Consider the following 11,610-nt stretch of genomic DNA (forward strand, 5'->3'; position numbering starts at 1 on the left):
CAGGCTGATACTATAGCAGAAAACACTTCATTGAAACAAGTGTGCAGCTAGTGAGCCTGAGAGTAGGCAGCTACCACCACTCAAAATACAAAACACTCCATGTCAATTCTCACACAGACTAAAACAGAAGCCACCTTTCAAGAAATATATCATCTCAACATATATTTTCATTCTGATAAACCCTTTGGATGGAATAACAAATCTTTAGACCAAAGACCTGGTGGTAGCTTAAGATACTTCAGAACAGGTTTCTATAGATAGGTGTACAGAGGACTATTGAATTCCTAAATTTCCAGTATACATAAGGTAGTCATAAGTCTGAAAAAGTAAATGGAGTCTGAGAGTAACTCAGCTCACCTACTCAGAGTGTTTTCATCTTTAATCCTATCTAAGATCACATTAAAAATCATTTAATGACTTGCAGTTCAATAACCATTGTTATTACAATTGATTTTGATGTACAATGAATCAGAAGAAGGAATAAAATAAAAGTGCTTGTGTTGAAATGTGAAAAATTATCAGGTTTCATTTTCCAATCAAAATTAGTTGTGATGTTATGATTGATGGTTTTTTGAAAGATCAAAATTACTATCAAAATTTCTGTCTTTAATCAAAAACCTAAGATTCCAGTAATTGCTAAATGGAATTAATTTGAGAAATTTCACACTAATTTTAACACTTTTTTCTGAAATGGTTCCTTTTCCTAAAGGGGTCTGTTTTTCCATGACAGAATTCTTGAATGAGGAACATATCACTAACTGCATTTTCATTCTTCTCTTGTCTTCTGTCATCTGAATTCTCTCATGTATGAAGAACAGATACTCAGTGGGATATGGTTAATCAATACGGAAGAGTTGCAAATGGTTTCAAAATAATTTCTATATAGTCACAGACTGTTGCCATACCACAATTATGTTACTCCTGCAATCAGGAGCAATCATTTAATGGCTGATTTCCAGCTTTCAGACATACACACTGACAAGTTATGAACTTCACTCTGCTTTTTAAGCTGCCCAGTCCTGTTACCACAGTTTCTTATATTTGTTGACATTCTGTTCATCTTATATCCATGTCGTTTCCTCAGACATATCATTCCCTGTCCTTCTACACCAACTGTGTATCTTTACATCCTCTCTCTCCATTTTGACATTTTAAGAAAGTCTATTTTCGGCTACAAATACAAGGCTCTGTAACCTTGAAGTAGTGAGCCCAGCATCCTCGTGCCACTGCCCCTTCCTTGTCACTGAATTAGATTTAATTCACATTAAGTTTAATGCACTGAAATGAAGTGTAATGAGGTACATGGGCAATCGGGTGATTTTTAATCAGTTCTGCTTGTCAAACAAATATATTGCACTGCAATCTGCTGGATGTAACAATTACATCCAGAGTGGTGGCTTTACCCTTGAAACCTTCTACTCAAATGCAGATCTAGAATGTCATGTAGTTATACCACACCAGTCCCAGACCTGAGCTCAAAGACAGCAAGCGATGCTGAGGGCACAGACCAACACCACAGGATAATAATTTAGGCAGTTATTCAATAATCCCTGATTAATAGAAGAAAAAGCAACCAAAATGCATCTAGACATACCATAATATTTACTACAGTCATATCATCCTGCACAGGCTCAGTTTGTGTACAGCAGGGTTTATCAGCTCTGTCTCAGCACAGCCCTTGAGTCTCAGCCGAGGATCTGCCTGGCACTTCTGGCTTCTTTGAATCCACAGAACTCTCCAGCACTCTGGACAAGCTTCCCAGAAATAATAAAGGGCAGATGCATCTCCAGGCATTCCTGAGAGCTGGATAGCACTGCCTGGTGTGCAGGATTAGTCCTGTAGGCCACCTACTAGCCATATGAGAGCTAGATCAACAAGAGAATGTGTTCAAACATGCAGCTTTCTTTGTTTCCATTATTTTTCAAGTCTTTCATGTTGGATGACTGAAAAATTCTTTTATCTTCTATCTGTTTGATATTAAAAAGCTCTGTAAGCAATTGCACTTAATATGAACACTCAAAACCGCTTACAAAAATTACAGAATCAAACCCTTTATCTTTGTAGTGATCTTACATGACTCTGATGCATTAAATTTAAGTTTGTGTTCAAGATGAATGCATTTACAGATAAACATATTGTGTAGCAAGGCAGAGGTCATTTACTATTTTGCAAGGATCAAATATATATTTGTAAATTAAAAAATAGTTTATGAGCTCTATCTTATCAGCAAAAATATGCAGGAATGTGCACCAAATGATAATAATTCTCACAGCCACCAGCCCCATTCAACCAAGGAGATCAAAGAGTTGGTGAAATAGATCTGACCCTTTAGCATCTATAAAAATGTTTTCTTTTGATGTTGCAAATTGTAGGCTTAAATGGTTTTGAGACTCTTTCCACACTTATATAAAGCATCTGCACAAATGTTGTCAGAATTACGGCCTTTACTTTCCAGAAAAACTGATGTCTTGCATAAATATTTTATTTTATAAATATATTTTATTTTAATATAAAATGTGTTATATAAATATCATGTTTTCATCCTTGCATTAAAGAACTGAGGCAGAGTTGATGACTGACATTACACTTGAGCTATCTGGGTTGTCTGCACAGCCCACTGCAGGGTGAAGGAGCTCAGTTGTTGCACAGCATGGCTGTACAAAAATACAAACCCCTGTCTGTACTGGTCCAGCAGCTGAGCAAGCTCACTTCAAACCATTGCACTTCTGCAGGGGATCTGCTAAACCTTTCAACTCAGAAAATCTCTAGAATTCTCCAGGAAAGTTAGTTGCGGTTGCGCTGGCTAGTTGATGGAAAGAGAGTGCCTGGCGAGCTCACCAGCCCAGCCCGCAGTGGAGGGCACTTACTAGACCCGAAGTCCAGTCCGCGCCTAAGTGGGTTCTTGGCCGCTCCACGGACACAATCACGATGCGCACGAAGGAAGAAGGGAGGACTCCGAAGGTGATAGGAACTCGACTAGTTTATTCACCAGAAACAGGAGAACCAGGGAAGGGAGAGGGAAGCTTCGGAGCCAAGGAAAATGTGGATGACACAGGCTTATAAGGACAGGGGGTGGGTAGGGGTGGACACTTACAACAACCAATGGAAATGCAACAGAGGTAGGTGTAGTCTTAGCTGACAAGTAATCTATCCAATGAAACAGCTTTGAGGGAGGAGTCCCCAGTCCCTGCCCAATCACCCGGCGCCCAAGAGGGAAGAATCTAGAAAGAAGGGATGGGTAGCCAGGTGACAGACAGGGAGCTTGGGGTGGAGAAAACTTAGATACATCTACAAAGCCATGGAAACAGGGGAGGGGTTAATGGACTGACAGGCTACGAACTGGAATAGGGGATTTCCGGACCGAACCACCAACAAACGGATGGGGAGGAACTGGGACGAACCAAGACAGGACACCACAGTTAGTCACAAAACAGGCCTTAGGCACTTTTCTAAATTTCTTAATCCATAGTGAATGGCGTGACTAAGTCACCTGGGAGCACCTCCCTGGGGTGGATATTAATGCATACTTTTACAGGTTCACCACAACTTTAATAAAGAGGTCTCAAAGATTCTTCTCTTAAACTCTCAGCATAGTCCTTTTAAGACAACTCTAACCTGTCCTCAGTGAAACATTTAAGGTTTTGGAAAACCCTTACTGAAAAGAGACCTGTTTCCTTCCTACCAATTGGTTTTCTAGAAGTTGTCTGTCTTTTTTATACAGTTGCTGGCAACATGATATTAAGACTTGACTGGAAAGGACACATTCTAGGCCAGGACACCCAGAACCAGCAACTCTCAGCAAATCTGAGTGTACAATTCATACTTACACCAAAACTTACTTTTGAAAGTGTTTTGCTGCTCTGAAATCTCAGTTCCTTGAGTCAGAGCATTCCTTCTTGTGAAAGTCCATCTCATCTTGTGAGAGCACTGTGCTTTATCTTAGGAGAGAAAATACATTTCTCCTCCCTTAAGTTAGGCTCATGATGTGCTTCCATAGCATTGCAATCCATCTCCATTTTTAGTTTGTTCTTCCATTTTCTTCCCACAACACGGGTTTGCCATCTCCTGATATTCTTAGCTGCTAGGAGGAATTTATCCTTTCTGAATCTGAGTGACTAGACATCTACACAGTGCTTGAGATGCTTGGTCATACCAACTTCAAACTTTCAAAAGTAGTTGATAACTTTTCCATCTTCCTCCCCAAGGGAGAACCTGATTGCTGGTGTCTTGGGTCTTGTAGTGGTTTCTTATTGTTCTCCCAGTGGCTGATTGCTTAGTTTGAGGGCATTCCCCAATTACACTCCTTTAAGAGTTTTTCAGTCACTTATTCCCACTACAGGAGAATTCCCTTCATTCATTTATCAGCTCAGCACCCCAATGTTATCTAAAAGTCTTACACAGCTTTTGTTTTCCCAATTAGCATAATATAATTGAAATTGCTTGTGAAGTCCAGAAACGTTAATTTCAAGGCATTGTTGATTTCATTGTTCTAATATCTCCATTGTATGACACTACACCCCATGGACAGAAGAATACATGCTTAATAAGCTTTGTTATCTCCTCTGAAGCTAATTGCTTCTGTGGGTTTTCCTTCACAATGTGTTCTGGTTTTAAAAAGTTTCTCAAAACATCCCATTTCACCATCATTTTTTTTACCCAGACAATATGGTGCTCTTCTTCACCCTCTTTACCAAAAACAATTTACCTCAACAGCAGTCTTTCAGCAGAGCTTATCAGCAGCCCTATACTCTTAACAGACATATATTCTTTTTAAGATCCTCTAGCAGAGGAAGCAGTGAAGCCTAGTTTATGAATTCAGGTCTTGTAGTTGGATTCTCTAGCATATAATTAGGCATGAGAACTGATTAAAGCTTTACTCACAATTAGGGCAGTCATAATAGCTCTCAATTGTGGATTCCCTCATGTCTCTGGGGGGTTGCATTAATAAATCAGGTTCTCTTTCAGAAAGGGGACTTTACAGGTCTGCTTGGACTATTCCATTGTCCATTTTGATGAAAATCATGTGAACGTATTATCTTTATATCTACTAACACTGTGAAATCAGCTGATTTGCTGATAAGTTAGGAAGTGTGAAAGAGGGTGGCAGAAAGGGAAACAGGTAGATACAAGAAGAGAAGGAGAGAAATTAATCGCTTAAGCTTCATATCCTTAGGGGATATCTAATATGTCTAATTTTGATACATATCTCCTTCTACCATACATCACTATAAATATGTGCCATTTTTACACACTTAGAGAAATGCAGGTTCAATCATTCACCTTGCATGCAACACGAAAGACAAAGCCAGGCTCTGTGCTGAAACAACTGCTGCTTCACTTTTAACCCAATTTCCAAACTTTTCCTTCTTCTTCAGACTGTCTTCAATTTGTAAGTTTCACATAGAGCTCTTTTCACACAATATTTTTCTTGTCTCACATACAAAAATTCTGTTTCTCAAATGTCCAGATAAAATGTTTTAAACATGAGAATGACAGCTAAGAATTTTTGCTAAAGGACAACCATTTCCCAACTGTTCGTTCAAACACAAGCTGCTCACAAATAAGCATTCAGCCAAACAGCCATTAAAAAATGATTCTTCGACAGCCTACGAAATTGCACATTTGGACATCTGCTTGTGTCTGTTCTTGGAGACAGATCACCCAGCTGGAGAGACTCCTAGTCTACCCAGTTTGATCCTCCTTATGCCCTCACACAAAAGTGCCATGGTGAGCTTTCCATGAGAGCATCTCAGAACTGCCCCGCCGGTGGCCAGTGCTTTTCATTCTGCAGACCAATGCCAGCACCACCTTCACTGGGCAACTTCTAAAATCCCTGTCTTAGACATCTGACAGTGTGCACTCCTCAGGCAATCCCAGCAGCATGCACCACTTTTGGTCAGCCTCAGACATGGCAGCAGGTGGCAGACCTTTGTAACAGCATCATTTATCTCAAAGGAAGTCTCTTGAGTGAGCCAATTGAAAGCTTTCCTGTCTGCACCTGCAGAAATTCTAAGCAACTGTGCTGCCAGGGACAAGCCAGCTGCACACCTTGGAGACAGCAGTGTGTGGATAGAGCTGCCTCACTACTGCTGTCAGCACCATGACATTGTTGCTGGAATCACCAGTAGAATTCTTGGTCTCTTTCTGGAAAATATAGTCTGGTTTCTGTTTAAGTAATTCCAGAGCCAGCATTAGCCTCCTGGAGTTACAGATAAGTGAAAGATGCAGTTCTCTCAGTCCTTTCATAATTGCCAGAAGGCTCATCCTTGTTTGGCTCTATGGACTTCCACAACTTTTGACCCCACAGAATTTCTTTCCCAACCTGCCCCTAAAGCGACTGAGGAGTGCACAACTCTCTCTTAAATCTGCTTTTGGTGAAACTATGGGCCAAATAGTCAAATGCAGACACTGACAGTAGGAATCAGATCTTCAAGGTCACTTTTTCCATCACATCCCAGGCTTTTGTTATCTGATGTAGTATGTTACATTGCTAGAGGGATCTAGATAAGTACATTATTAAAGTGAGCCCTGCTTCCACTTATGCTTCAGACCACCTGCTGCCCTCCCAGTACCTCCCTAGCACATTTCAGGAGTCATCTCATGCCAAGAGGCACTTAATATGTGGCTATTCTGTTCTGGAGGATAGATTTGACTGGTGTGGACACGTGTGGCTACCGTAGCTAGTCCCATAGAATGGTCATGGACATATTTCACTAGTAAAATGCAGCCAAATTTCAAGTATATATTTAAGCATTTAATACTAGGTACCTATTTAAACTTGTGAACAGTCTTTCTCATGAACTAAAACATATCACATCCCACCACCTGCAAAAGGCATTGTCATATTCTCTGGGAATGGTAATCATGTTATGCTAAAAGAGCCATAAACTCAATTTAGGAAAAATCTTTTTCTGTTACAGTTCAATGCATGATCAGTTTGGCAGACAATTTACTCTCCTGTATTTAACGTGATTTTACCCCTTTTTAGTGGCAATTCCTCCTTAATGAAATCAATTTTTTTTACAACTGGTATGACATAAAATGTGAACCTAATCTATGTCTAAATTTTGTGCTATTTGATGACCACCTCCCCTTGATTACTATGAAAGCCCTCCTGCAGAGTTCAACTGTGTAAGAGTGAACCCAATCTTTTTCAGGCATTTGGAGAATTGATAGCTCTTGATTAAATAATCCATTCATTAAACCACAGCACACAATTTCTATTCAGACAAAAAGGATACCCTCCTTATAATTGAAATAGAAGGCAAGATTCTGTACATATTTCCAAATATGAGCTGCACAGAACGGGAACTGGTGATCAAGAGAAATATCAAAGCAAGCAGAAGAAATTTGGCTCTTCTGACAAGTATCTGCTGAAATTCCTTGCATTTCAGGACACATTTTTTACCAAACTGGGACTGAATATACTAGTAGAAATGTAAAAGAAATTCACCATGGCAAATCAGATGCCTGGCATGGAAGAATTTTAATGAATCAAATGAATATTTGCATGTTTGTAAACACAACTAAATAGATGTTCCAAATTCACCTATTTCACAGATATTTCATTTCACTTTTCAGAAGGAAATTAGGATATTAATTCATTACTTAGATCAACATGCTTCAAAAATTCCATACCATTCAGATAAAAATCCTCAAAAATTTGATATATATTGTTTTGGTTTGTGTTTTTTGAGGTTTTGAGTAAGGAATGTGCAACCTAGCAGATCTAAAATTTAAAATCTAAAATCTAAAAGTCACACAGATAAAGCAGTCCTAGCATATTTACAACCCCACCACTATTTTCTTGTGTTCTAATTTTCACTACAATACTAGAAAATAACATTCTCCATCCAAACTCTTGACTGGCACAGCATTTTTCTCTAAAGTAATAGGTTATGACCTCATCATCAAAACTCAGTAAAACAAATTTGCATAACAACACAGCTTACGCATAAACATGGTTAGATGGTTAGAACCAGATGAATGAACAACATTTCTTACAAAAAAAAAATCAGGTTATGCTGAGCTGAATTTATGTCCAATATCCCAAGCTATTCTGAATTAACCTCATGGCAGCAAGATTATACCATCAGATATCTTGGCTGAATGTGAATGAAAGGTGTATACTTTGCAATGTCATTTATTCTTTTTGTTTCTGCCTCAGATCCTCTTTGTCTTCCTCCTGCTTCTGGCAGAAGCCTCAATAAACTGACAAGACCCTTCTATTTCATTCTTGGGATGGCAACACTCAATTGTTCCCATGCTACTCATCAAATTTGACTGCAGGGATATGTTCACTTACCTTTTTTCCTGAGTGGACCTTATTGACTGCAACTGGATTATACCTCTGCACAATATTAAACCTTCATACAACTGCAGGCAAGACTGATTATTTCAATAAAGCTTGCTTACTTTTTAATATTTCTTGAATTATCAAGGAAAATACTCTATCCCTTTTTTGTATTTTTCCATGCTCAGTTCCCAGGTGTAGTTTGTGTCTGAACTCACTGGTAATACCTACAAACAGAATTCTTTATCAAAATATTGTGGCCAAGCAGTCTTTTTAGGTGAAAGTCTGGCTTGTTCACTGAGGAACATCACTAATATAGCACACAATTTACACACACTAGATTATTCTGCAACAACGCTAGATCTATGAGGCTCAACAAAGAGTCTGCTGGAGAAAAAATCTATTTTAGTTCCAAAATTACATAAAGCTAATTTCACTGGAATTTGTTCTAAAATTATGTCAGCATATCTTTCGATTTTAGTCTGTTTTGTAAGTTCTTTTGTGTTGATTTTAAATTGGTACCCACTGATTTACCTACTAAGCATATAATCTGTTACTAGGACTGAATCTGCATATGTATGGGTTCCCAGCTGGACAAAGCTCATAGGCTGGTAGGCATAAATTATAATTTAATAGACACATAGCAAGAAAAAATCCCTGCCCATCTGTTTCATCCTTCAACTAAATATTTTGGAAGGAAGTAATTCACCTTGGCAAGATTCCACAGTAAATTATGAATGGAATAAATAAGCTTCCATGTATTTCTGTTTGTACTTGCATTGTTTCTCAAGTTGGGACAATTTATCTCTTTTAAAACATTTTCACAGTAAATGAATAAAACAGCCACTGTTCTTAAAGGCTGACTGTTTGCAGAGATTATGTTATAGAATCAAAAGCATTTTTGTCAGGGAGAGAACTTAAGAACTGAACATGATGTCTGGAGGTAAACTGGTTTTAACTACAATATCTCTGGCCAGTGAGGTGCCAGAATCTACCCAGGAAGGACCTTCTCATCCTATAAAGGAGGGATAAAAGTGTTTTTCCTATGAGTAGTTTCCTTGAATCTTTCTTGCTGCAAAGTAACTTTTACCTCTGATCACTATGTAGAATATCCTCATACTTGCATTTCGGTAGCCACAGCCTGCTGCCATTTTCCCATCTGCTCTGTTTTCTAGATCAAATAAGCCCAACTGCTTTCCAAGTGCTTTTTCTTTAATTTCAGTGGTCTTTCTCAAGGTTTTTCTAGTTTCCTCTTTAAATTTGTTGCCCAAGTTCCAGTTTCTCAGCAGTCCTTAACAGAGGAAGTAAATTGTTCCTTTATTCACCACTTTTGCTAATACAACACAGAATGCGATATACTTTTTCTTTCATTATAATATCCCAGCAGGGAATCATATTTCATTTGTGATCTGCTACAACTCTCACAGCCTTCACTGCAGTATCTCTGACAACTCAGTTATTACTCATTTTGTACTTACACCTTTGATTTTGCCTTCTTGATTGCTGAACCTGTATTTAGTGAATTTTGCCTTTTAAATTTTAGATTATTTCTTCCATTTAAAAAGAACCATTGTATTCTGATCTTTTCAATTTCTCTTTGAAGTTATTTGGCTGATAATAGGGTGAGCTGGACTGGATTGCTGTACATCACATACATTGATCAAAGGATTTATCCAGTGAGGTGACCAATATTGTGTGGTGGGAGGAGCAAAACAGAATTGTCACCTGCCATCAGTTTGCTCCAGGAAAGCTCATGAGCCCAAACTCAAAGTTCAGGAATTTTTCAAAAGTGTACTGGTAGCAGAAATGTGGATAAGGCAGAATGGCTGCAGCTATGTAAAGTACATAGAATTTTCTCTCCTAATGTCCCACCAAGTGGTGGGGGAACACTTCTATCCTCCACATCCTTCCCCACATGTGTGGGGCTGTGATGCATGGCTGTAGCTGAAGACACCTCTTCCTGCAGCCCCACAGCTCAGCACCAGCTCCCTACTGCTTGCATGGCAAAAAAAGACATCACTTTGGGCTGGAAACACAACAATTTCAGTGTCATAAAAGCAAAGCAGGAGATGAGAGAGAATTTCACTGCTGTTCTAGAAGAACTATCAGCAGAAGGAAGCAACACTGGGAAATTGGGTTTTATTACATAAAAGATGGGAGTGAAAGTGGTTGAAAGCCTGAGAGGTTCAAAAAGAAACAACTGTCAGGGAAGTGTAAAGCAAATAAGACATTTCTTAGAAATTACTATTCACAATCCACAAAATTTGCTATGGTCAACTTATGGATTCAGCTAGAAAAAAAAAAAAAGAAAGTAAATTAAAAAAATACTTCAAGAGAGGGGGCAAAAAAAGAAATACTTTTGCTGGTTTGTATTGTGCTGTCCAGAGTCTTGCATTTTTATTAATCTATTTCCATTTCTTTTCAGGGAAAAATAATAAAGGGACAGCCCAGTGTCTGTAATGGTATTCCACACATTTGTTCTGCACGCAGGATTTCTAGGGGTATTGAGACATCAACTCTTTCCAAAATCAAAGATCTCAAAAATAAAAAATCTAGTTCATAAGCAATGTGAAACAGCTGGGTAGATCTAAGCAGCCCTGAAGAGATAACTTTTTCTAAAACCATTACTACTTTTTCATGTTATTTCACAGCAAGTTAACTATTCTAGCACTATATCCTCATTATATCATCTGATGTGAATTTGACTGCCTCGCATCTCAATATCCAGCAAAAGATTGGCTGGATATATGTTTACACAAACTGATTTGAAAGAAAAGAAAAAATAAAAAGCAGGAAATATTTTGGCAATATACAGGGAGACCAGTAGGCTCACAGCTGGAATGAGCCCAAAGGAACCAACTAGATTTATGGTAAAGCTGTTTTATATCACCTGAGTTCAGCTGTCTTAAGGCTGGGTGTATAGTTTAATGTCTAAGTCTTGACACCTAAGCTTTCTCCTTTCAAATACCTCCATTGAATGAGTAATAAGAGATGTATTTTAGATATTTAAGATCAATATATACTTGAAGATGCCTGTCTCTCTCCACTAACTGTAAATGAAGTTTAGGTAAATGGCTGAAAGTACAAAATATAAATATATAAATAGTTTATTCATATAAATATCTAAATTCTGTGGAGATAAATTGGATGAAGTATATTCTACATCAGAAGTCCAGCATGAAATAACATCATTTTGATTTGCACAGACTTTTCGGTCTTGAATGATCAAAGAACTGTTTTAGTGTGCAGAGAGCATTAATGAGTGTAAAGGGAGGGGAAAGGATCATGGTGTGTGTAAAACACAGAGTAAATTGTAG

This window comes from Molothrus ater, chromosome 3 (assembly GCF_012460135.2).
Source record: "Molothrus ater isolate BHLD 08-10-18 breed brown headed cowbird chromosome 3, BPBGC_Mater_1.1, whole genome shotgun sequence".
NCBI lineage: Eukaryota > Metazoa > Chordata > Aves > Passeriformes > Icteridae > Molothrus > Molothrus ater.